The following is a 27,283-nucleotide window of genomic DNA, read 5'->3' on the forward strand; positions in this document are numbered from 1 at the left end:
TGGCACGATCTTGGCTCACCACAACCTCCGCCTCCTGGGTTCAAGCAATTCTCCTGCCTTAGCCTCCCGAGTAGCTGGGACTACAGGTGTGTGCCACCATGCACCTGGGCATTCTTTATGTACTCAAAGAAATGTTAGGCCAAAGGAAAAGGGGAATGGTGGGATTTGGAAGTTGTCAGCAGTCAAATATGAAAAATGAAGTCAGATTCCATTACAACATAGTATTGGAGGTTCTAGCCAATGAAATCAGGCAAAATGACAAAACAAAACCAATGAAATGGAAAGAAAGGGAAAGAAATACATCCAGATTGAAAATTAAGAAATAAAACTTTATTTATTCACAATTAATATCATGCCATTTATGGAAAATCCTAAAAAATCCAACTACAAGTAAAACAAGAACCTATTAGAAAAAACGAACAAGTACACCAAGGGCACGTGAAACAAGATTAGTATAAAAAGTCAGTTTTATTCTGTATACAAGCAGTGTCCGCTCTAAAATTAAAATTAGGAATACAGTTCTATTCACAGAGGCACTAAAATCATACAATACTTAGAAGTACGTTTAACAAAAAAGTGTAAGACTTATAAACTGATCAAGAAACTGTGGAGAGGGCATCCATATTCATGCGTTTACAGGCTCAGTTTATGGTGATGACAATTCTTCCCCAATTGCTGTATGAATTCAACATAATCCCTATCAGAATTACAGCATGCATGTTTTCATAAATTGATAAGAAAATCCTAACATGTATATAGAAATGTGAAATGTCTAGAATAGTCAAAACAATTAAAAATAAAACATTATTTAAAAATAAGAATGAAGTTGGAGGACTTCTACATTCTGGTTTCAAAATTTATTATAAAGCTACAGTTATTAAGTCAATGCATTACAGACATAGATTAATAGGTAGGTGGATATGAAGGGAAGAAATTGAGACAACGGTGCATTCAACTTTTAAAAAAATGTTTAACTGACATTGTCAATAAAAAATCTTTTGCTCATCAAAAGGCATTATTAAGAAAATAAAAACATGAACAGTCTCCCAACAGACTGGGAAAAATATTTGCAAAACACATATCCAATATGAGATTTGTATCCAGATTTTACGAAGCACTCTAACAAATCAATAATGAAAAGACAAATAAGTCAGTGAAAAAAGTGGGTGAAAAAATAGAAGATAGTTAACCAAAGATGATATATAAATAACTAATAAGCACATGAAAAGATTCACAACCTTATTAGTTGTTAGGGAAATGTGAATTAAAACCATGAGCTGTCACTGCATACCCATCAGAATTGCTAAAATCCGAAACACAACACCAAAGGCTGTTAAGGATATGGAACAACAGGGACTTTCATTCATTTCTGGTAGAAATACAAATGGTAGATCCACTTCAGCAGAAAGCTTGGCAGTTTCCTATAAAACTAAATATATTCTTCCCATGTGGTCCAGTAATCGTGCTCCTTGGTATTTACCCAAATAAGTTGAAAACTTACATCCATGAAAATCTGCATACAGATGTTTATAGCAGCTTTATTCATAATTGCCAAAATATGGAACTAACAAGATGTTCTTCTACAGGTCAATGGATAGGTAAGTCATAATACATCTATACAATGGAATATTATTCAGTACTAAAAATAATGAGCCATCAAACCACTAAAAGACATGGAAAAATCCTAAATAAAAATTATTAAGTGAAAGAAGCCAATGTTAAGAGGCCATATGTTTCCAAGTGTATGACATTTTGAAAAAGAAAAAATCAGGGAGAGTAAAAAATCGGTGGTCATCCTAGGTTTGAGATAATGGCAGGGGGAATAAATGGGTGGAGCAGAGAGGATTTTCCTGGCAATGAAACTATTTTAAATGGCATTATAATGGTAGGTACATATTACACATTTGTCAAAACCCAAAGAACTTCAACCCCAAGAGTGAACCTTTATGTAAACCATGGCTTTTAGTTGATGATGACATGGCAATGTTTCTTCTTCTACTGTAACAAATACACTCTATTGTTAGATATTTACCATGGGAAGGCTGTACGTGTTGGGGTAGAAGGTTGTATATGGGAACTTTGCACATTTCACCAACTTTGCTGTGAACCTAAAAATAAAGACTACAGGTTCAGCATGTAAGGAGCTTAGAAGTTACTAGTGTATCCTAACAACAAATAGAAAGCTGACCAAATGGAAAACCAGTAATTTTTTTTAATCAGTAAGATAAGTGATATCACAAGACAAACCACTGCCTCCAAAATTGAAGAGACAAGCAGGTAAATACAGAAAAATCAGAAGTTACCAGAGCAGAAACCAATGACTAGAAACCTTCATGGGAACCAGTGCCAGGGTAGGAAAAACTAAACTGTAGTTGAGAAAGTGCTGGAGGCTCATTGTGGACAAAAGTAACAGTTAAAAACTCTAAGGGTAGGTGCCCCGTTAAAAAGGGGCCCCTCACACTTTTGTGTGTTCTACCTCCATGATAAATATCAGAGAAGAATAACCATGGTTGGCAGGGGACATTCTGTTTTGTTTTGTTTTGTTTTTGAGACAGGGTCTCACTCTGTCACCCAGGCTGGAGTGCAGTGGAGTGATCACAGCTCACTGCAATATTCACTTCCCAGGCTCAAATGATCTTCCCACCTCAGCATCCTAAGTAGGTGGGACCACAGATATGTACCAGCATGCCTGGCTAATTTGTTTTTCTTTTTATGGAGAAGGGGTCTTGCCATGTTGCCCAGGCTGGTCTTCAACTCCTGAGCATAAGCGATCCACCCCACTTGGCTTCCCAAAGTGCTGAAATTACAGGCGTGAGTCACTACACCTGGCCCATTTCATTCGGTTTTAACAAGGCTTGCACTCGGGAGAAACTATTTTACTGGAGCCTAACCTTCTGGGGTTTATCAAAGCCTGATCTACCAGAGGGAAGTGAAACACCCAACATGAGCTGACGCTAAACTTCCATGTGGAGGAAGGGAAATTGCCAACCTCCAGTGAACCTCCACCTGAGGGGGTCAGGGGACAGGGAAACTGAGGAGTACTTGCGAAGTTCACAGTCCAGGGCAGGACACTGGCTCACCAAAACACTGAGGCCTTTTAGCAAGCTTATAAAATGCTTGCCCTCTCTCCCAAACCATACTTCTATAGCACCGAAAGCCTGTTTACCAGAGTTCCTTTTACCTAGTATACCATGTTTAGATTTCAATAAAATTATAAGGCATACTAAAAGGCAAAAAGTTTAGTTGGAAGAAACACAGGAAACATCAGAACCAGAGTCAGATATGGCAGGGGTGTGGACATTATCAAACCAGAATTTTGAATCACCTATAATTAGTATGCTAAGGGTGCTAATGGAAAAAGACAACATGAAAGAATAGACAGGTAATGTAACCAGAGTTTGAAATTCTAATGGAAAAAGACAACATGGAAGAATAGACAGGTAATGTAACCAGAGTTTGAAATTTTAAGAAAGAGTAAAAAATAAATGTTAGAGATTAAAAATACTGTAACAGAAATCAAGAGAGTCTTTAATGTGCTCTTTACTAGACTAGACATGCTTAGATTAAGGATATGACCATTTAAACATCTAAAACTGAAAACCTAAGAGAAAAATGGGTTGGAAATAAGTAGAATAGAATATTCAAAAACTGTGGGACCACTACAAAAGATATAACATGTACATAATGGGAATATGAAAAGAAGCAATAATAAGGAAAGGGACAAGAGCAATATTTAAATCAATAATTACTGAGAATTAACTCCAAAGTATTACCTGAAAGAAAACTCAAATTCAGGAACATCAGAAAGCACCAAAAAAAGTAAAGGCTTCAAACTATACCTAGCCATATTCCATACAAGCTACAGAAAATAAAAGACAAAAAAAAAATCTTAGAAGAAATCAGAAGAAAAAATCAGCTTACCTGTAGAGGTAAAGATAAGAATTACATTAAACTTCTCAGAAATCATGCAAGCAAGAGGAGAGTACAAAATATTTAAACTGTTCAGAAAAAAAAAAAAAAAAAAAAAAAAAAAGAATTTCAGACAAATAAAAATTGAGAGTATTTGTTGCCAGTAAACTTTCCTTGTAAAAAATATTTTAAAAAGTGCATCAGAGTAAAAATTAATTATGCAGTTCAGAAATTTAGATCTATATAAAGGAAGAAAAAAAATTGGAGATGGAATTAGTAAAGGTAAAAGTAAGGTTGCTATTTTTCTTATTTTTAATTGATCAAACAGATAACAGATCAAAAAAAGATAATAGCATCAGTGTATTTGGTTATGTATATATGTATGTAGGCATGCATATGTATAAGTTTAATGAGTGACAATAATGAGACAAGAGATGGGAGGAAAGAATTAGGAATATTTTGTTATTCTAAGGTACCTGTACTGCCCATGAAGCAGTATAGTGTTCTTTGAAAGTGAACTGGGATTCATTGTAAATGATACTGCAAATTCTGGGGTAACCACTAAAAAAAGATAAAGAGAAGTGTTACAATGGACATGCTGAAAATAGAAAGAAAATGAAATTATACGAAACACTCAATTGAAGCCACAAAGTCAAAAAAGGCATGAAAGACAAAAATAGGAGAAAAGAACAAGGGAAAGAAGTAGAAACAGTAACAAATACGGTAGATGTTAATCCAACTATATCAATAATTACTTGAAACAGCTGTAGTTTAATTATACCAATTAAAAGACAGAAATCATCAAAGTGGATGAGAAAACAAGACTTAACTGTATGTTGTCTACAAGAAATCCACTGTAAATATAAAATACATATAAATTAAAAGTAAAGGGATGGATAAAGAGATTCAATGTTAACACTAATCAAAAGAAAGCTGAAGTAGCTAAAATAATTTCAGACAGAGCAGATATCAGAAAGAGAGAAGTTATCAGAGATAAAGAGGGACATGGCATAATAATAAAGGGGTCAATACTCCAAAAAAACAAGAATTCTTTATGTCTGTGCACCTAACAACAGCATCAAAATATATGAGCCAAAAGTGGATAGAACTGCAAAGAAAAATAGAGGAATCTACTATTATATTCGGAGACTTTTACTCTCCTCTATCAGAAAATGACATATCCAGTAGGCAAAAAATCAGCAGGAATACAGATCAAGAACAAGTTAAAGGATACCACCTCTTACCACTTTCTAGTCGCATCTAATGCAATAAGACAACACAAGAAATAAATTGTATATTTTTTGGAAAGAAAAAATAAAACTATCTTTGTTTACAGATGACACAATATTTTTATGTAGAAAATTCAGATGAATCAGTCAAAAAAATCTCTGAAATTAGTAATTGATTACAGCAAGGTTGCAGGACATAAAGTTAATACAGAAAGATCAATTGCTTTCTTGTATATCAGCAATAAAGAGAAGAAATTTTGAATTTTAGAATACAAATATTATTTACATTAATATTTCCCAAAATGAAATACTTAGGTACAAACCTGACAAAATACATACATTATCCATATGAGGAAAACTAAAAAATTGATAAAAGATATTGATGGCAGTGGTAGGCTGTCTGGGGAAGCTGCTGCCATCACTTGGACTCCAGCAGGGACGCGTGCCTGGGGCTGCAAACTCCATGGAGGCAACAGAAGCTGCAAACAAGTGGGAGCCCTCCCCCTTCTGAGTTGGGGTCAGAGCTCTCTGTGTTCCACTGCAGCCTCCCGAGCCATGACTGTGGACCCAGGCATCCCTGTGCTCTCAGGCCCAGGAGCAGGTGAGAGCCCAAATCTCACAGGCACAACTTCAGGTGCCCAAGTTACATCTGTGGACCAGGGCCTCCAGCTCCACAGAGCAGGCAGGAACCCTGCTCTCCTCTGCACAGCTGCAGCCACCCAAACTGCAGCTGCAGACCCAGGAACCTCTGTATTTCTGCTCTCTTGGGGGCCTGGGAAGGCCTCCTCTGCCTTTGCAGGCTTGGAAAAGCCTGCTCCTGCTTGCTGGCTTCTCTCTGCTGTCAGCACCCACTCTGATCTTGCAGCAAAGTCAGGGGCAAGCCCAGCTACTGTCACAGCCCAGCTCAGTGTGCACACATTTGGGGCAGTGCTAACATGCCAGCCCACTGCCACCTTGGCCCCTTCTGGACTTTGGGTGCTGATCAGCATGGGAGAAATGCTGAAGGGGCACTAAAGGTAGCTCAGTGCTGGCCTGCAACTGCACCTCGGCACCTACAGCCTGGGCACCACAAACAACAGCAGGAGGTAGACAGGTTTCTGGGCATAAGGGGGTGGGTCCCAGTGAGGCCCCACCTTCAGGTGGCTACCTTCAGGCCAGGGAGGGTCTGAAGGCTGGAAGCCAGGCTATCAGTCCTGTGAACTAGAGTAGGAACTTATTGTCTCATTTCTGGGCCTGACCATGGCCACACATGGACCAATCAGCATGCACTTTCTCCTCTCTGAGGCCCATAAAAGCCCTGGGCTCAGACAGAGCTGAGTAGACCTCAGGACAACAAGCAGCAGAGACGTGCTACCCACACCATGGCCTCCTCTCTGCTGAGGCTGCAAAAACAATGAAATGACCTGCCTGCAGAGAGATTTCCACTCCAGGGTCTCCTCTCAGCTAGGAGCTGAGCACCCAGAACATCCTGGCTGCACCAAGGAGAACCCACTGTGGGTCTCCTCTGAGCTTTCCTAATGCTCAATAAAGCTCTTCTTCATCTTGCTCACCCTCCACTTTGCATATCTCAATCTTCCAGGTTGCAGGACAAGAACTTGGGATCCATTGGATGGCAGGGCTAAAAGAGCTGTAAAACAAACAGGGCTGAAACACATCTCATGCTCACCACGTTGCAGGCAAAGAGAACGAGAGAAGAGCTGTGGACCTTCAGGGAGCCTAGACATGGGAGCTCCTCTGGTCAGGGCTGTCACTCTCTCTTTGGGGCCCTTTGGTTCCTGGTATCTCCAAGCTTCTTGGCGCCACTGCACTCTCCATTGCCAGCTGTGGAAGCTGCTTGCAATGTGCCCAGTTCAGCCACAGCCTCTCAGAGAGCTGGTTCCTGTGCCAGCACCTGGAGCTTCCCACCCAGCTGCAGTGGCCAGGCCTCATGCTCACTCACTGCTCCACACCTGACTCAGCCTTGGCAGACATGGGATCTAGGCCTGACGTGTGAGCTGAGCACAGCCTGCTAGGTGGAACAAACCTAGCAGGCCCAAGCAAAACCTGGGCAAAGAGCCACTGTTCACAGAGGTTTTTGGCCAGAAAAGTGACACCTCAAGGATCCTGTAACAATATCAAAAAAGAATCCTGTGACAATATCAAAAAAGAAATACACAAATGAAGAAGTATTTTGTGTTTATTAATAGGCAGATGCATAGTTGCCAAGATGTTGGTTCTTCCCAACTTGATCCACAAATTTAACGCAATCCCAATCAAATTCTCATTAAGTTATATCTAGTTATATTGTGCATATCAACAAAGTGAATCTATAGTTCATATGAAAAGGCGAAGCATGCAGGATAGATAATTCAGTATTGAAGAACGGTCAGAGGACTGACACTAACCATTTTGAAGACTTACTCTAAAGTTACAAGATTTAAACCATGTGGTAGTGACAACAAAATAGACAAATACATCAATGGAACAGAATAGAGAACTGAGAAATAGACACGCATGAATCTAGTTAACTTGATCTTTAAAGAAAATTAAATTTATTTTTATTGATACATAATAATTATATATATTTATGGGGTACATATGATATTTTGAAACATGCATACAATATATAATGACCACATCAGGATATTTAGGATATTCATGATTTCAAACATTTGTCATTTCTTTGTGTTGAGAACATTTCAAACACATATTGGGTGAAAGAAGCCCATCTAAAAAGACTATGTACTGTATGATTCTAACTGTATGACATTCTGGAAAAGCAAAAGAATGGAGGCAGTGAAAGATCAGTAGTTGCCTGGGGTTAGGTGGAATGGAAGGGTAAACAGGCAGAGCAGAGAGGAATCTGGGGGCAGTGAAACTCTTCTGAATGATACTAGAATGGACAACACTTGTTATTATACATTTGTAGAACACTATGAGTGAATGTTCATGTAAGTTAAGAACTTTGGATTATAATGTTGTGCCAATGTAACTTAATCGATTATAAAAAATGTACCACTGTAACATGGGATGTCAGTACTGGGGAAAGATGTGCATGTGTAGAAATGGGAATATATGGGAATTCTCTTTAATTCCCATGTACTTTTTCTGTGAGCCTAAAACTGCTCTAAAAAAATAAGGTTTATTAATTAAAATACATAAAATCTATTAAAAATATAAACAGAAAAGTAAAGCAAACAACACCATAGTATACAAAAGTCCAGTTCTTTATAATATTCAGATTTAGCTCTGAATTATTTTTATTATTTCCTTAAAATAAATATCTAAAACAAAGGATACTGTCTCATTTGGGAAGTTTCCCATAGATTTCACATGTTGTAATTTTTTTTTTGTTATTTCTTTAATAATGTATGATTGTCACTGTAAGTAACATTTCCACAAATTAAGTTTCAAAGTTCTAATTGGCTTTTTATTAGCAATTCATAAACTGGGTATTATCCTGTCTACAAAATAAAAAGGAGCTTTAGTGAACTAAACAGAGGAATAAGCTTTACATGTGCAAAAAATGTGTAGAAAAGAAGAAACAAGAAAAGAATATCAAATTGGTCATTTTGAGGTTAATTTTTAAATAGGGATGAAAGTAAAATATTGTTGGAGTAACATAATTTTGCTGTTATTTTGTGCCTGATTTTATGAAAGCTCAAAATTTTAGGTTTCATTTCGGTGGAATGAAACTTCAGCATGAGTGACTGCATTTTGGATCTACTCTCTTTATCTTTAGCATAACATTTCTTACATTCTCACATTATATTTCTTTAACATTCTTAAATTCCATCATTGGCTCCATAAATATTTAATTTCTAAATGTTAAAATGCTTATTTTTGTTATGGCTAAAAATATTAATTATTATTTTCTAGCTTATATTTGTTTCATAGAGTATGTTTTACATTATATGGGAGTGAAGGTAATTATATTTTGGGAAGGCTCAATTTTCATGTAAACTTAGCGAAAAGGATATTTTCCGTGGTTGAGCTGTTTATGTATATGTAGAAATCTAGTCTTATGGATTATATTTTTCAAGTATTTAGCTTTGATTTATTGCCTTATCGAAGAAAGACAAAGATGGAGGTAGAATTTCTCAAAGCAATTACATATTTCTTACCTTATGTTTACCCTTATTTTTCTAATAGTGTTATGCTAATTTAGCACACAAATATTAATAGTTATAATCGTCATAAAATATTTGTATATATATATAAAGAGTTCAATATTTTTGTCATGAAAATGCATTTACTTTGCATGAAATAATATTGCCAGCTTTGCTCTTTTTAGTTGAACTGATCAGTGTTTTTGTTTTTAAACATTCTATGATACGTTTTATCATATGCGTGTGTGTATATACTTTTTCTGGGATTATCCTATTGTTACTCATGTATGTCCAAAATTAATGTCCAATGTGATTAATAATTTAGGCAAAACATAGTTTCAAAATCATGGCAATTATTTTATATTTACATGGCAATTATTTTATATTAATATTTTGATATTGGTTTAAAAATAATGTTTCAGAAGTGAAGTTTAAAATCATATTTTCTCCTATGTAAGTATTTCTTACCTACCTAGAAAACTAAAATACTCTATTTTTTGTTCCTAAATTTGAAAGTATGGATTCCATAGGTTCGCAATGTTGCCTAATTCTTTGGCTTAAGAAATTATTCTTTCATTATGTTATTGATTTTATATTTTTTTTCTGGGATCTTAAGAACAAGAAATCCTCTTGGGTTGTCTCTTCTCACTCTTCCATGCCAATATTCTTTTATAATTTTCATCTCATTGCCAATTTCTTCTTCATTCTGAGAGAGCAATGATTCTTGTCTTTCACATAACTCATTCAGAAGTCTCACAAAATTCTATGATTTCATTGATTTTCAGGTGGATTTAATTTAGCTTTTGTATTTCTATACATGTGTAAGTATCTACAGAAATATACTTTATTATACACTTTTGGCAACTTGATTTGTTTTACAAAATTATCTATCTTAGAAATCATTCCTTGTTTTAATATGACTATATCCCTCAATATCTTTCAATCTCCCTTAATTGTTCCCCAGTTTTAATAGCTACAGGATGTTACACTAAATGGATTTGCATAATTTATTGTTTCCTTCCAGATCTAGTTGTGTTCAGTCTTTTAATAGTACAAACAATTCTTTCAAATAGGCTTTGTATGTAAGTCTCTTTCACAGGAGTGAACATATTTGTAGGATAAATTCCTAAAAATAATAATTGCTAGATTTCGGAATGTTTTTGTTTTTCCTCCTTTTTTTGTTTGTATTTTTGAGAAGCACACCAAATTGCCCTTCATAGACAGGTAATTTCCTTTTATGCATCCTAAAAATGCATCCAAAAGCCAAAATAGACAAATGGGATAATTAAACTTAAGAGTTTCTGCACAACAGAAGAAACAATCAATAGAGTGAACCAGCAACCAACAGAATGGGAAAAAACTTTTGCTATCTACCCATTTGACAAAGGGCTACTATCCAGAATCTACAAAGAACTAAAGCAGATTTGCAAGAAAAAAACCCACAACCCCATCAAAAAGTGGGTGAAGTATACAAACAGACACTTTTCAAAAGAAGACAATTGTATGGCCAACAAACTTATGAAAAAATGCCCATCATCACTGGTCACCAGAGAAATGCAAATCAAAATCACATTGAGATACCATCTCACACCAGTTACAATGGTGTTCATTAAAAATCTGGAGACAACAGATGCTGGAGAGGTTGTAGAGAAAAAGGAACACTTTTACACTGTTGGTGGGAGTGTAAATTAGTTTAACCATTGTGGAAGACAGTGTGGCAATTCCTCAAGGATCTAAAAATAGAAATTCCATTTGACCCAGCAATCTCATTACTGGGTATATACCCAAAGGATTATAAATCATTCTACTATAGAGACACATGCACATGTATGTTCATTGCAGCACTGTTTACAATAGCAAAGACCTAGAACCAACCCAAATGCCCATCAATGATAGACTGGACAAAGAAAATGTGGCACATATACACCACGGAATACTATGCAGCCATAATAAATGACGAGTTTGTGTCCTTTGAATCTGGAAACCATCATTCTTAGCAAACTGACACAAGAACAGAAAATCAAACACTGAATATTCTCACTCATAGGAGGGTGTTGAACAATGAGAACACTTGGGCATAGGGAGGGGAACATCACACACTGGAGTCGGTTGGGGGCTGGGGGCTGGGGAGGGGCAGCAGAGAGCAGGGAGGCTGGGGAGGGAAAACACTGGGAGAAATGCCTGATGTAGGTGACTGGTGGAAGGAGACTGCAAACCACCATGGCATGTGAGTACATATGCAGCAACCCTGCAGGATGTGCAGTGTACCCCAGAGCTGAAAGTACATTTTAAATAAATAAGCTCTGTCAATCCAAGAGGCATCAGCTCCAGCCCCCACAGAAGTAACAGTCAATGCTAGGAATTCTAATTTCAGCATCAAGTTTTCCCATGACTCTTTCTGTTTCGGTCTGTTGCCTCACTGGACTTTGTAGCTGAGCTATGTATCTCCCATGATATAATTTATCCAAGGATTACTTTTCTGCATCTGATCTGTGGTTTTCTGAGAGATGAAGTTGTCATTTCTGAATGAATTTAAGGAGAAGTTGATTATGGGAGGAGGAAATTGGAAAGGGCGTAGCAACCCTCAGCTCTTTTATTGTATCTGGTTTGTTTTCTCAATGTCTATTATGGATTATGAGCCATCATCCAAGCTGTAAGCAATAAATAAATTATCTCTGCATCCTCATCAAACTATAGTATTTGTATTATCTTAAGCAAAATGCACATGTGATTCTTCTCTCAACTCTGTAAGTTTTGTAGCTTCCAAATTTTGATAATAGGATGGCTATGAATATCAGTTTTTATTGCCGTTTTCTTTTTGTTTATATTTGTGTTGCTATTTTATTGACAGGTTTGGAGAGATTACATGAAGAGAGATGACCAGAATATGCATTTACTTAAAATTATTGGTTTAATTTGGAATTTGAATTAGGTCATTCTCTTAGAAGACATGTATTTCTGTCTCAGAGACTTAATGTGTAAACCATATTTAACAATTGTGTTCTCATTTTAAGTGAAATATAGGAGCTAAATCTATAAAGAAATAATATTATGAGAACTTTCATACAGTAAATAACTATCTGTTAATTTACTTGTATGTAAATTTGCATTTCTACATGGCATATCATTAAGGAAATTGTCCATTGTAGCTTATGTTTCTCTATATTCTGGAAAAAATCTATACCAATATTTAGCTTCTTCCAAAATTATTTACTCCATTGGGGCTCTGCCTCCATCTCTTTTCCTGGCATAGTCTTCTCTTCCACTTATTCACAGTTTTATCCTTGAATTAAGTTTTTTTTNTTTTTTCTGCACTCTTATTATGCTGGAAACCTTCCTGTCAATTTGCAAGGAAGCAATACTTTTTGTTGATTTCCCTTTGAAAGAGAAAAGCAAGCTTCTAAACTAAGAAAGATCAAATCACCATAAACTATTAGTATGATATTGTATTTGAAAGCAAAGAACCGATCTATAACTAAAGATCTCAGTCAAAAACACCTGGAACTATTTTATCTTCAACAGCATGCAAAGGCTATATTTACCAGACTTAAAAAACAAATTTTGTGTTTTCCTTTTGTTGTTTCAGGAATTAAAAATTTTAAATAAACTATAAGGAGATGGAAAAAAATCACATATTGGAAAGGGAGCAGAGGAGAGATTATTCTACAATTTGACCTATTAGAGAAATTAAACACATAGGTCCCTTAAATATTACATAATAACTTCAAAAATGAATGATATTTTATTTTTAAAAGCAAAGAACCATACAACAGGTATGTGTTTTTGTTTCCTCTTTTCCATATGTCAGGGTGAAATCAGCTGTGAGTGATTTATTATTCATTAGATATACTCATTCATATTTGTGATAACTCATTTCTTATGTTTAAAGTTGATAGTCTTCATTTTGAATATTTTCAACTATAAACTTTAAAAGGAGAAATATAAATGCTAACTAATGTATAATTCCCCAATTTACATGTAAAGAGATACTTTTGTCATGTTCCAAATTTTCATTTATTTTGAATACTTTTCTTTTTTTCTTTTTTCCTTAAGGGCCAAGGATAATTCTATCAAAGGACAAAGATGTTGCTTTTAATTGCTCAGTTACTCTATCTAGTGATCCAACTTTGGCTTCAGGTTGCTATAGCAATTAAAATGGAAAAACTGGCACCAAAGCTTATTAAACTTCATTTAATCCATTATATATGGTTACAGGAAACCAAAAAGCTTCCTACATATTCTGAAATGGATGCGTCACCTCTGCAGATAATTAAGTGTTTTGGTGGGAATTTGTTCGAAAACCCAGTGTACAATTAGACAAATATGTTCACATACCATGTTTCACTGAAATCTGTATGAGTATACATGCTTGTCAGTGGGTCCTGATCCTAAATGCTTTTATGCCTGATTAATTGTCGATATCAGGCAGTAGCTTGCTCATTAGCTTCATTCAGGGTCCATTTTAGATTGCAATGAGCTTCATTTAGAGATGATATGCTACCTGTTAATAAACTGAATTGAATTTTTGTGTGTGAACAGATCCTGTTGGAAATAATATAAAAATCTTCCAAAGGGACTGAGTATGTTTAGATTATTCTGTCTTGTAAAATTTACTATTAGATTATCTATGTTGCTTTAATTAAACACAAACTTTGTGTTTGTTCTTTATTTTATATTTTATGTTTCAATGTATCTGATGTCTCTCACAGATATACTGACACTATCAACTAATATTACTTCTGTATGTAATTAAAACAAACTGATTTTAAGGTTCACTAGCTCTTGGTAACTAACTTTTTAGGCAGACATTGCAGACAAATGTATATTTTAGGTATTAATAAAAGCTCTAAAGGTAACTCGCTCAATATTTTTCTCTTTCATTCACTAAAATTATTAGAAGACCAGATTATAGATCTGTTTTATTAACATATGTTGGAAACATGGAGTTAGGAACATTTTCTAGAAAGTACAGCAGGAGATACTAAAGTTTGCCCAAAAAAGAGGACCTAAATGAGTCCTGCCCACAACTATTCTTTCTTGATTTTCAGATCATAAGTATTTGTTTCATTTTTTATATTTTGTATTAAGCTAGATATGGACTAAATTTTGTCATAAAGAAAGCTATCCTTTCAAGAATCACAAGTTAAAATCAAGTCAAAATTTTTTAAATGACCAAAACATTATTATTAAATTCACTTAGTATTATTAATACTAAGCCCTAAAAGTAGAATAAGTTTACTAAATAAACTAATTGCTATTTCCATTATTTTATCTAGACTAGGAGAATTACTCTTTATAAAATGTAGCTCACTGTCTCCTTCTGTGCTTTTTAGAAAATGTTCCTAACTCCATAAATGTCTTCAACATACATCAATAAAACAGGTTTATTATTGGGTCTTCTAATAATTGTAGTGAATTAGAATGATAAAATACATTGTTTGGAGCTGCCTATAGGCAAGAAAATATATTGTGAGAAGTCATAGAACTTTGCTTAGAAAGAGGTGCAAATATATCAATAAAGTAGTCAATATTGGTAATAATAATGTATATTTAGGGATACATATGATATTAGAAATAATCTGTACTCAATACTTAGCTCTAAGTTTAAAAATAAATATAATAACAATTACTAAGCACAACATCTTTTCTTGTTTTTTAGGTCTTAATACATTGGAATTTCCACTGATTAAGTTCTAAAAAATAATTATCACTGGTATTGAATAAAAAGATAAAAAGATCTTGAATAGATAGTATAAAATATACATTTTTTGGTGGCATTTAGCAGACAATTAAAAATCTTACTTCTCAACTAATTCACGCAAATAGAGGAAAAATCTTGTTTAGTGATATTTTGCAGTTCTCACAAAGACATAGGAAAGGCAATAACGGAATTTTTATTTCATTAACTTACAAAATAACAGACATTCATTTTTGGAAAGAAAAGTGTACTTCTTGATAGATATTTTATACTCAGATATCCTCCTGGCTGTATTTCATTTGGTCTCTTTTTTAAAGCAAGTTCAGAAGACAAAGACTTTTCTCTTAAATTATTGTAAAAAGAGGAATATAGGGCTCCTGAGCATCTCTTTGTAATACCCCATATTTAATGATATATTTTAAAGAGTTCTGTGACTTTTATCAAAAACCAATTTTAAATTAATTCTACATAAATTTTTTTATTGCATGCAAAGATGACTATACCTGAAAACATTGCTTTGTGCCAAATATATGCTATAACAATAATTTGGTAACTTCTATGAGAGTAAGATGAGGACTCACAACAGATTTTAAAATATAATTATTAGAAAACAGAGCTTCAGGAACCTTTGAAATAAGAATATCTCTTCAAATGGGATGTACATTCCTTACTAATATGGTTTGGCTGTGTCCCCACCCAAATCTCACCTTGAACTGTAGCTCCCATGATTCCCACATGTTATGGGAGGGACCCAGTGGGACGTAATTGATTCATGTGGTGGGTCTTTCCCATGCTGTTCACATGATAGTGAATAAGTCTGACAAGATCTGCTGGTTTTATAAGGTGGAGTTTCCCTACACAAGTTCTCTCTTTGCCTGCTGCCATCCATGTAAGATGTGACTTGCTCCTCCTGGACTTCTGCCCTGATTGTGAGGCCTCCTCAGTCATGTGAAACTGTAAGTACATTTAACCTCCATTACTCAATCTTGGGTGTGTCTTTATTAGCAGTGTAAAAACAGACTAGTACACTTAATAAATAAGGCAACTTTGCTTCCTAATGAGATCCTTTCATTGATTCAGGAAATCCTCCTAAAGTGTATGGTGCTTTTCCACCAGTTGGAGTTCAAGGTCTCAATTCCTTTTCCAATGATGGCAACTATTATTTCCAAGCCCTACTGATTGAAAATTGCAGAGATAGCTGTTTTCTGAATATACACCGAGCATATTTTACTCTGTGCTTTTTCTTATATATATCTAGAATATCTACTCTCCATCTCAAATGATGAAGACTGTATCTTCTTGTTTTTCTTGGTCCTTGTTAGTTCCACTACCTTAATGCTTTCCTGAACACCGTGGGGATGTGCTCCCTTCCATGAAATTTTTATGATTTTTGGCTGTTCCCTTCTTATTTTACTTACCTTGCAGTATAGCTATTGGTTTGAGCAGCATCATAGACTCCTGTGATATTGGAATATATATTCATGATTAACAATGAGAAAGCAAACACAATGAGTGCAAACTCCATACTAGTACATGAAAATAATATTTTTTCTAGTGGTAGAGGAATGGGAATTTTTTGTTTATTTATTTATTATTTATTTTTAAATTTTTTTTTGAGACAAGGTCTGATTCTGTTGCCTAGGCTAGAGTGTAGTGACACCATCACAGCTCACCACATCCTTGACCTCCCAGGGTCAAGTCATCTTTCTGACTCAGCTTCCATTGTTCCAAGTAGCTGAAACTACAAGCACACGCCACCACAGCCCCCTAAATTTGTATTATTTATAGATACGGGGTCTTGCTATGTTGCTCAGTGAAATGGTTAGACTTTGCATCCCCACCCAAATTTCATCTTGAATTGTAAACCCCAGAATCCTACATATCAAGGGAGAGACAAGGTGGAGGTAATTAAATTATGGGGGGAGTTCCCCCATGCTGTTTTCATGATAGTGAGTGAGTCTCACAAAATCTGATGGTCTTATAAGCAACTCTTCCTCCTTCTCTCAGCAATTCTCTTTCCTGTAGCCTTGTGAGGAAGGTGTCTTGCTTCCTCTTCATCTTCCACCATGATTTTAAGTATCCTGTGGCTTCTCCAGGATATTTAACCATAGTCAATTAAACCTCTTTCTTTTACAGATTACTCAGTCTTGAGAAATTCTTTATAGCAGTATGAAATAGACTAATACACCCAGCCCAGTCACTAAATCTAAGTCTCAAGTGATGTGATCCTCCTGCTTCAGCTCCCCAAATTGCAGTGATTACAGGTATGAGCCGCTGCACCTGGCCTAAGGGAAAATAAATTTTAATAAGTAGCTATATATACAGTTCTAGTTGTGTGTGTTTGTATATGTATATATCAGTTCTGAGTAAATTTATAGAGTTGTGCAATCATCACCACAATCCAGTTTTAGAACATTTCAGTCACTAATCTACTACTTGTATTTATATATTAGCCTTTACTAAGTTTTTCTTACAAATGGAATCATACCAATATGGTCTTTTCCATCTGACTCTGTTCACTTAGCATGATATTCTGAAGTTCATTCATGACTTAGCATCTACCGATAACTTGTCCATTTTATTGCTGAATGGTATCCAATTTTTATATGGTTACCTTTCATTTTGTTTATTGAACAGTTGAAGGAAATATGTATTGCTTCCAATTTGAAGCTTCTATGAAGAATGCTGCTATAAAAATAAACTTTCCTATGCAAGTCTTTGTGTGGGTGTGTGTTTCCTTTCCTCTTAGATTTCTCAGAATTAAATGTATGGGTTATTTGATAAGTTTATGCTAACTTTTTAAATAACTGCTAAACTTTTTCAAAGTGGCTTAACCATTGTACATTTCCCCCAGCAACTTATGAGGGTTTTGGTTTTTCCATATCTTGGTCAACATTTGGTGTCATCTTTTCTCCAAAAGAGAGAGAGGAAAAAAAACCCTTCTGATAGGTGTAAAGTGGCATCTCATTGTTGTTTTAATTTTTCATTTTCTTAATAACTAATAATGTTTATAACTTTTCATGTGATCATTGGTCATTCGTATATCTTCTTTGGTGAAATATCTATCCAAATATTTTACTCATTTTCACATTGGGTTGTTCATTTGTTTTTTATTATTGAATTGTAACAGTTCTAGATATAGTCTTGTAACTAGTCATTTATCCTATATGTGATTTGTAAGTATTTTCTTTCACTTTATATCTTGTCTTTTAACTTTTTTGATGATACCTTTCAAAGCTTAAAATGTTTAATTATGATGAAATTCAGTTTATCTTCCTTTTTTCTTGTTATAAGTTTCACTTTTGGCATCTCCTTAAACTAAGGTTAACAGATATTTCCTCGTGTGTTTTCTTCTGGATATTTTATGATTTTGGTTTTTATATGAGGTCTCTGAGTTATGTTTGAGTTAGTTGTGTGATAGGACATACAGGTCTATATCAGTATTTTGACATGTAGACATTCAATCGTCCCTCTATTAGTTATATAAAAGGCTATTCTTTCCTCATTGAATTGCCTTGACACCTTTAAAAAAATTATTTGACCATAAATGTGTTTATTTCCGGACTCTCAATTCTGTACCATTGATCTATATGTTTATCCTCACACTAGCAGCATTCTATCTTGCTTAGTGTGGATTTATAGTAATCTTGATTTCTGGAAGTCTGGGTCCAATTTTATTCTTTTTCAAAGTTATTTTGGCTATTCTAGGTTCTTTGTAATTCTTTATAAATTTTAGAATCAGCTTGTCCATTTTTGCAAACAGCAGCAACAACAAAAGGACCAACTTGCTGAGATTTTGATAGGGTGTGTGTTAAATTTGTAAATCAATTTAGGAAAGAATTGACATCATAAAAGCATTAATTTTTCCATTCAAACATATGGAATAGCTCTCCATTTAGTTAAGTCTTCTTTAGATGTGTAATAGCAATGTTTTGTAGTTATCATGTTATACATTTTGTACTTTTTGTTATATTTATCCATAAGCATTCCATTCTTTTTTGATAATTTTATGAATATAATTAATTTCACTTTTGGATTATTCTTTGTATTTGAAAATACAATTACTTTTGTATATCAACCTTATATAGGTAAACATACCGACCTTTCTGATTTGGTTTAGTAGTTGTATTGTGGCTTCCTTAAGACTTTTTATGTATATGATGACATCATCTGTGAATAAAGACAATTGTACTTCATACTTTCAAATGTACATGTCTTTAATTTCTATTATTATTATTTTCCATTATATACTGGTTACAAACTCAATTAAAATGTTAAGTAGGATTGGTGACAACAGAAATCCTTGCTTTTTTTCCCATCTTTCAGGGAATGCATTCAATCTTTCAGCATTAAGTATAATGCTAGCTGTAGGTTTTATGATGATGCCTTTAACAAGTTCAGGACACTTCCTTTCATTAGTCTGTTGAGAGTTTTCTAATCATGGAAGTGTTTTGGATTTTGTCAAACCCTTTTTCTGCATCTATTTTGATGATCGTGGGCTGCATCATTATTGTCAAATGTTAAAATAACTAAATATCAAATGCTTAATAAAAATTCCTTTGTCTCTAATAGCTAGAGCCATTTGGTCACCTGTATGCACTTAAAATCACTATGTACAGGTGACTACTTTTTTTTTTTTTTTAACCAATTGTTAAGGCTGCCTCTGACTCAATGCTGGATCATAATTATTAATGCTAGCAGAGTTTTGAACATTTTCAGGAAAAAGCTCCTTTTTTTGACTTAGTAATATGTTGGTAAGGAGTAGAAAGGGATTTTCTTTTTTAAAAAATATTTTTAATTGTGGGAAAATATATGTACCATAAAACACCTGTAAGTCATTTTTAACTGTGTATCTTAGTGACATTCTGTACATTCATAATGTTGTGCAGTTACCACCACTATTCATTTCCAGAACATTTTTATCATCTAAAGCAGAAGCTTGGTACCCACTAAATATCACCCCCACTTTACTCCCTACCCCTACCCTGGTAACCCTAGTAACCTCTATTCTACTTTCTGCTTTTATTTAATTGCCTTTTCTAGGTACCTCATACAAGTGAAATCATCCTACATTTTTCCTTTTGTGTCTGCATTCTTTTACTTAGCATCACGCATTCATGGTTTATCCATGGTGTAGCATGTCTCAGAGGAATTTCATTTATTTTTTGACTGAATAGTATTCCATTGTATGTTTATAGCATATTTTTTATATCCATTTATCTGTTGATGATTGACAGACATTTGGGTTGTTTCTACATTTTGGCTATTTTACATAATGCTTCTATGAACATGAGTGTATAATTTTCTCTTTGAGTCCTTGCTTTCAATCCTTTTAAGTTTCTACCTAGAAGTGAAATTTCTGGATTGTATAGTACTTCTAGGTTTCCCTTTTTGGGAAACTGCCGTACTATTTTCCACAAAGACTGTACTATTTGACCTTACTACTAGCATTGCACAAGGTATTTAACTTCTTTCTAATAGTTCTGTTTCAACTTGCTCTAATACTTTTGTTTTCTTTCAGTAAGAATCATTGTAATAGGTGTGAAGTTGTCCTTAGTTGTGGTTTTGACTTGCATTTCACTAATAATGAGTGATGCTGAGCATTTTTTCAAGTGAGTGTTGCCCATATGTGTATCTTCCTTGGAGAATGTTTATTCAAGTCCTTTAATCATTCTTTTTCTTGTTAAATTTTAGAAGTTATTTATGTATTCTGGATATTAATCACTTATCAGGTATATGACTTACAAAAATTTTCACTTGAAAGCATTCTTTGATGTAAAACATTTTAATTTTGATGAAATTCAATTTGCTTATTATTTTATTTCCTATGCTTTTGATTTCATATGTAAGCAACTGCTGTCAAATTCAATGTCATGTAATTTTGCTATTTTTTGTAAGAGTTTTGGAATTTTACCTCTTAGTTTAGGTCTTTGATCCATTTTGAATAAGTTTTTGTATGTGGTATATGGTAAAAGTTTTACATGATTCTTTTGCCTGGGAATATCCAGTTTTCTTAAGTTCCCTTTGTTGAAAGGAATGTCCTTTCCTTCATTAAATGGCCTTGGCACCTTTGTTAAAAATCAATTGACTTTATATGCAAAGATTTATTCTGAGGCTCTCTATCTATTGCATTGGCCTATATGTCTGTCCTTAAGCCAACACCACACTGTTATGACTACTATACCTTTGTAACGCCTTTTAAAATTGGGAAGTGTGATTCCTTCATCTTTGTTTTTATTTTTCAAGATAACTTTGGCTGTTGAAATTGCTTGAAATTTCACATAACCATCAGTATGAATTTTTCTATTCCTACAAAACGAAAACGCTTGGTATTTTTGATTGTTATTGCATTGAATCTGTAAATCACTTTGGGTAGTGTGGTCCTCTTGACACTATTATGTCTTCTAATCTATGAACAAGACGTCTTTTCATTTATCTAATCTTTTGATAATGTTTTGTAGCTTTCAATGTATAAGTCTTTTATCTACTTGTTTACATTTATACCTAAGTATTTTTTTTTCTTTTTGGTACTTCTGTAAGTGTAATTTATTTCTTAATTTTCTTTCTACATTGTTCATTGTTAATGTGTAAAAATGCAACTAATATTCGTATGTTGATTTTCTGTCCTGCAACTTTGCTGTATTTGTTTCTTAAATTCCAACAGTTTTTCTGAAATCTTTATGCTTATCTGCATTTAAGATTATGCCATTTATGAACAGAGATCATTTTCATTCTTCCCTTCCAATTTAGATACATTTTCTTTCTTTCCCTTTCCTAACACTCTTATTAGAACATCCAGTAACATGTTTAATAGAATAGACCAAAGCAGGCATTATTTTCTTATTTCTGATTTTAGAGAAAATGTTGCTCATTTTAAAATATTGAATATTATCTGTGGACTTTTGATATGAATTTGTTGAGGAATTTATCTTTTATCCTTAGTTTATTGGGTACATTTTAGCAAGAAAGAATGATGATTTTCATTAGATGTTCTCTCTTTTTGTTTTGTACCAATTGAGATTATGAACTGTTTTCCTCACTTCATTCTATTAGTTTTTTTCTAACTTCTTACCATTTAAAGTAATGATAATGATTTAATACATTTTTCTTTTGAAATGTATGCATTTACAGATATAAATTTTTCTTCTATTACTGCTTTTGCTGCATCTTATGAGGCATGTGTTTTCACATGTCTAAAAATATTTTCTAATTTTTCTTGTTTTGCTTTAATGAATTGGTCGTTTAAAGGTGTTTAATTTCCATGTATTTTTAAATGTTCTAGTTTTCTCTTTTTACTGATTTCTAGTTTTATGCCCTTGTAATCAGACAAGTTACTTAGTGTAATTTCAATCTTTTTAAAATGTTAAGACTTGGTATATTCAAGACCTATATGATTTCAATCTTTTTTTTTCCCCATTTATTTATTTTATTGCATTTTAGGTTTTGGGGTACATGTGAAGAACATGTAAGATTGTTGCATAGGTACACACGTGGCAGTGTGATTTGCTGCCTTCCTCCCCATCACCTACATCTGGCATCTCTCCCCTTGCTATCTCGCCCCAACTCCCCACCCCCCACCGTCCCTCCCCTTTTTCCCCCCGACTGAACCCAGTGTGTAGTGCTCCCCTCCCTGTGTCCATGTGTTCTCATTGTTCAACACCCGCCTATGAGGATTTCAATCTTTTTAAAATTTTAAGACTTGGTCATGTTCTAACTTCATTCCATTGTAATCAAAGTACTTTGAATGATTTTAACCTTTTCAAAATGTTAAGTCTCGGTTGTATCCTAACTATACTGGACAATATTCCATGTGCCTTTGAGAAAAATGTGTATTCTGCTGTTATAAGGTGGAATGATCTGTGTGTGCCTGTTAGATCTAATTGGTCTACAGTATTGTTTAAGTTCTCTAAATCCTTATTAATCTTTTGTTTTATCATTCTACCCAATATTGAAGTTGGGAATATTGAAGTTTCTATTATTATATAAGTGTCTATTTTTCTCTTCAAATCTGTCATTGTATCATATATATTGGGGCTCTGATATTTGATGCATATGTGTTTATTTTACTTGTTCAATGTTCTTGGTGAATTGAACTTTTATTAACATATAATGCCTTTCTTTGCCTTTTATAACAGTTTTGAGTTAAAGTCTATTTTGACTTATATTAGTATAATATCTAGTTCACCTTTAGTTATCACTTGAATGGAATATATTTTCTATACTTTCAAATTGTGTTTGAAATCTAAATTGAGTTTCTTAAAAACAGAATAGAGTTGAATCATGTTTTTTTTTTTTTTCTGTTCTGCCTCTATGACTCTTAATTGGAGAGCTTAATCCAGTTACACTAAAAATAAATACTGATATGAAAGAACTTCTGCCATTTGCTTTGGTTTTCTATACATCTTGTAGCTTTTTCATCTCTCATTTTCTCCATTAAAGCCTTCTTTTGTGTTTAGTGGATTTTTGTAGGGACATGTCTGATTCCCCTGTGCTTCTCTTTTGTGTACATTCTATAGAAGTTTTCTTTGTGATTATCATGGGGATTGCATATAATATCTTAAGGTTATAACTAATTTGAATTAATTATAACATGTCAATTTCATAATATATTCTACTTATATAAAGTTACATTCTTATCTCATGTTATTATATATATGACAGAATCTTAAAAGCAGCAACAGCAAGACAATTCAACAAAATACAAGAGATGTTCGATACAAGTATCAGCCGATTTCTCAACAGAAGGCTGGAGGCAAGAAGGCAGAGAAATATTTAAAGGTTATAACATAATATCTTAAGGTTATAACTAATTTGAATTAATTATAACATGTCAATTTCATAATATATTCTACTTATATAAAGTTACATTCTCATCTCATGTTATTCGTAATAAATGTGTTACAATTTATCATGTGTATCAAATTACATATTTATACACTGAGTGACTAATAATATGGCTTTAAACTTATTTTTATGCTTTTGTATTTTAAATTCTGTAGAATATAAAAAGTGGAGTTACAGACCAAAGTTACAGTAATTGTGGCTTCTATCTGCACATGTATTTACCTTTACGGGAGAACATTATGTTTTCACATGGCTTCAAGTTACTTCATAGTGTCTTTTTATTTCAGTGCAAAGAATTCCCTTTACAATTTCTTATAGAGCAGGTCTAGTGCTAGTGAATTTGCTTAGCTTTTGTGTATCTGAAAATATAAACAAACTGGGAATAAAGATAAAAAATAAATTACAGTACCTGTAATTCTCCCTCATTTTTCAGAACAAATTTGCCAAATATAGACATCTTCATTGACATTTTTTTTTTCAGCACTTTAAATATTTCTCTGCCTTCTTGCCTCCAGGCTTCTGTTGAGAAATTGGCTGATACTTGTATCGAACATCTCTTGTATTTTGTTGAATTGTCTTGCTGTTGCTGCTTTTAAGATTCTGTCATTGTTTGTCTTTCCACAGTTTGATTACAATATGCTTTGGTGTAGCTTTTTTTGGTTTACCGAATTTGGTATTTGTTGGGCTTATTTTATCTGTATATTCATGTCTTTCTTCATATTTGAAAGGTATTTGGGCATTATTTATCTTACTATTCTCTTTTTCCTCTCTCTTCTCTTTGTGATCCTCCCAAAATGTGTATATTAGTTTGCTTGATGGTGTCCCTCAGTTTCCTTAGGTTCTCTTCACTTTTGTTCATTCCTTTATTTCTTCTGCTCCTCAAACTCAATAATTTCAATTTTTCTATCTTCAAGTTCACTGATCTACAAATCTGTGGTTGATCTCTGCAAGTAATTTTTAAAATTTCAGTTGTCTTTCTCAGTCCCAGAATTTCTGTGCTTTTTTTTTTAAATAATTTTTCTGATGATATTCTCCTTTTGATAAAATATCATGTTCTAAATTTCCTTTAACTTCTTTGTCCAAATTTGCCCTTATCTAGTTGAGCAAATGTCTAGTCAGTTTAGTATCTGAACTTTCTCAGGAGCAGTTTATGCCAATTAATTATTTTATTCCTTTAAATAAGCCACTTTTCCTGTTTCATTGTGTGCCTTGTGAATTTTGTTGTTGTTGTTGAAGATTGGCATTTAATTTTTCTAATGTGGTGACTTTGGAAATCAGATTCTCTTCATTCCCTGGGTTCTCTATGTGGGTGTTTCTGTTTTGATTATTAAAGACTATTGTAATCTACTTGTCTTGAGAAAAACTATTTTTGCAAAGACTATTCTTTTGTGTATGTACTCACTATTTTGATACCTGTAGCTTGTACTCAGCTAATGCTTTGACAAAGATTCTATTGAATTTCAGGATCAGAAACAGATAAAAACAAACAAAAAACCCCAAACAAACAAATAAAGGGACAGTCGACCTCTCTCAGACTTTATAGATTGCTTCTGTACTACTGTACTTCTTCATGAATTTTCTAGGCCTTCAATGAGTCTAGGGTTCAGCCAGGGTGAAAGATTAAGGGATTCTAAAGAATTTTGAGCATGTGTCTTTCTGGGGCATGCTCATAACTTTCTAAATCTCCTTGTATATACAGTTCTTTGTGAATGCCCTAATTTCCCAAAGAGTCTCAATGTGTTTCTCCTCTGGGCCTTAGCTGGTGTATTGTATGTCTCCACCTAGAATCTCTCTAGCCCCAGATGTGTGGGATTTTTGTCCCCTTGTGGTTTTGATGAGAAGTTTCTGTTGCTTTTCCTGCCTGTATTCTGAACTATAAGAGACAGAGATGAGCAAGTCACTTCTTCAAGTGCTTCTCTAGTCAAGTTAGCATGAACAGACACAATAATTTTCATGTAAAGTCTGCTCTGCTTCCTCCACTCTGAAGTGGGGAATTGGTAACTAATCTGTCACTGCTGAAAAGCACACCATCCTATATTATGAAGGGTATGGGGGATGGAGAATAAAACCACCACTAATCATTTTTACCATTTTGAAGATGGCTTTTTCTTGATTAAACATGTGCTTGATTGCTGTAAAACTTTGATTATTTTCCAGAGCTTCTACAAAGTTGGTTTACACAGTTTATGTTTTATTTTACTTTATTTTTATGTTCACGATTGGGGAATAAGAGCTTGGAACTTCTTAGTCTGCCATTTTGCTGACACCACATCCCAAGGGTTCCTATTTCTGACAAGTCTAGAAACACTTTACTTATTCCCTTTTTATTTTCAAAGACCTCTAGGAAAGTGTCAGTGCCTCCATAGTCAAGTTTAGCACTTCATGATCACTTTGTTTTTCATTTTGTCATTACTGGTTGTTCTCAGTTATTACTTAATGTTATTTATACATTGCCATTTACTAAACTTCAATTATATAAAAATAATGAATTAATTAGTCTTTCTATAAACACAAATATAATGGGCATTTCATAAAAACAAAGATGTATTATTTTTGTTTATGATTTGAGTTCAGGTATTATAAAATTGGAATTATTTGTGGTTTTGCTATGGTTTGAATGTGTCATAATAGTTCATATGTTGGAAACTTAATTTGCAATGCAATGGTGTTGAGAGGTAGGGCATTTGAGAGGTGATTAGGTCATGAAGGCTCTGGCCTCATGAATGGATTAATGCTATTTTCACAGGTTGGATTATTTATTGCAGGAATGGCTTCCTGAATTCAGCTCCCTTCACCTCTCTCTCACATGTGCTCTCTTGCCCCTCCACCTTCTGCCGTGAGATCATGCAGCAAGAAGTCCCTCACCTAATGCAATCCCCTTGACCTTGGACTTCACCTCCAGAACTGTAAGAAATAAATCTTTGCTTTCTTCACAAATTACCCAGTCTCTGGAATTCTAGTATAACAGCAGAAAATTGACTAAGAGATGGCTCTTTCAAAATTCTCCTTTGTTCCCCATAACTTGCTATTCCATCAATGTGATTTTCATTCCAAATTTTATTTCACAGATTACTTTAAACACAATTTTTTGCATTCGTTTTTAGGTTATTATATCCATTTTGGTATGTGAGAATAACAGTTCTCCTATTTGTTGTATCTGCTGGTTCTCTCCATGCTGGCACATTTCCTTATGTGGTGATTCCTTGATATCATTGAGCTCATTTTTAGCAGCATTATTTTTTCTGTAGCTTTGTGAGATGCCCGATTATATAGACGGTTTTGTCTTTTCTTCTGCTACAGCTTTTGGGATATGTATCTTGAGATTTCCACATTTTAAAAAATCCCAAATAAGGACTGTAAGATAAAAAATTTATGTTGTCTACAGTAAGAAAAAAATAAACTAAATAAATTCTAGCTTCAAAACCTGAGTATGGCACACATTTAATGTTTCTATTTCTCATAGAAAACTTTTCCACACCAGAGCCATGAAAACATGAAAGCTTATTTTCTTCTAC

The 27,283-nt window shown here is 33.9% G+C and overlaps 1 long non-coding RNA gene across 2 annotated transcripts in view; it reads right to left on the minus strand.

Moving 5' to 3' along the window:
* Nucleotides 1–11,500: 11,500 nt before the first annotated feature.
* Nucleotides 11,501–27,283, minus strand: part of LOC119474012 — a 196,611-nt gene continuing 180,828 nt past the window's right edge. For both annotated transcript variants that reach the window (XR_005203299.1, XR_005203298.1), the window contains exons 3-4: nt 16,343–16,382; nt 11,501–11,748 (exon numbers count right to left, since the gene is read on the minus strand). This is a non-coding gene — a long non-coding RNA (uncharacterized LOC119474012). The remainder of the gene's footprint in view (nt 11,749–16,342; nt 16,383–27,283) is intronic.

This window comes from Cebus imitator, unplaced genomic scaffold, assembly GCF_001604975.1.
Source record: "Cebus imitator isolate Cc_AM_T3 unplaced genomic scaffold, Cebus_imitator-1.0 Scaffold202, whole genome shotgun sequence".
In the NCBI taxonomy this organism is placed as follows: domain Eukaryota; kingdom Metazoa; phylum Chordata; class Mammalia; order Primates; family Cebidae; genus Cebus; species Cebus imitator.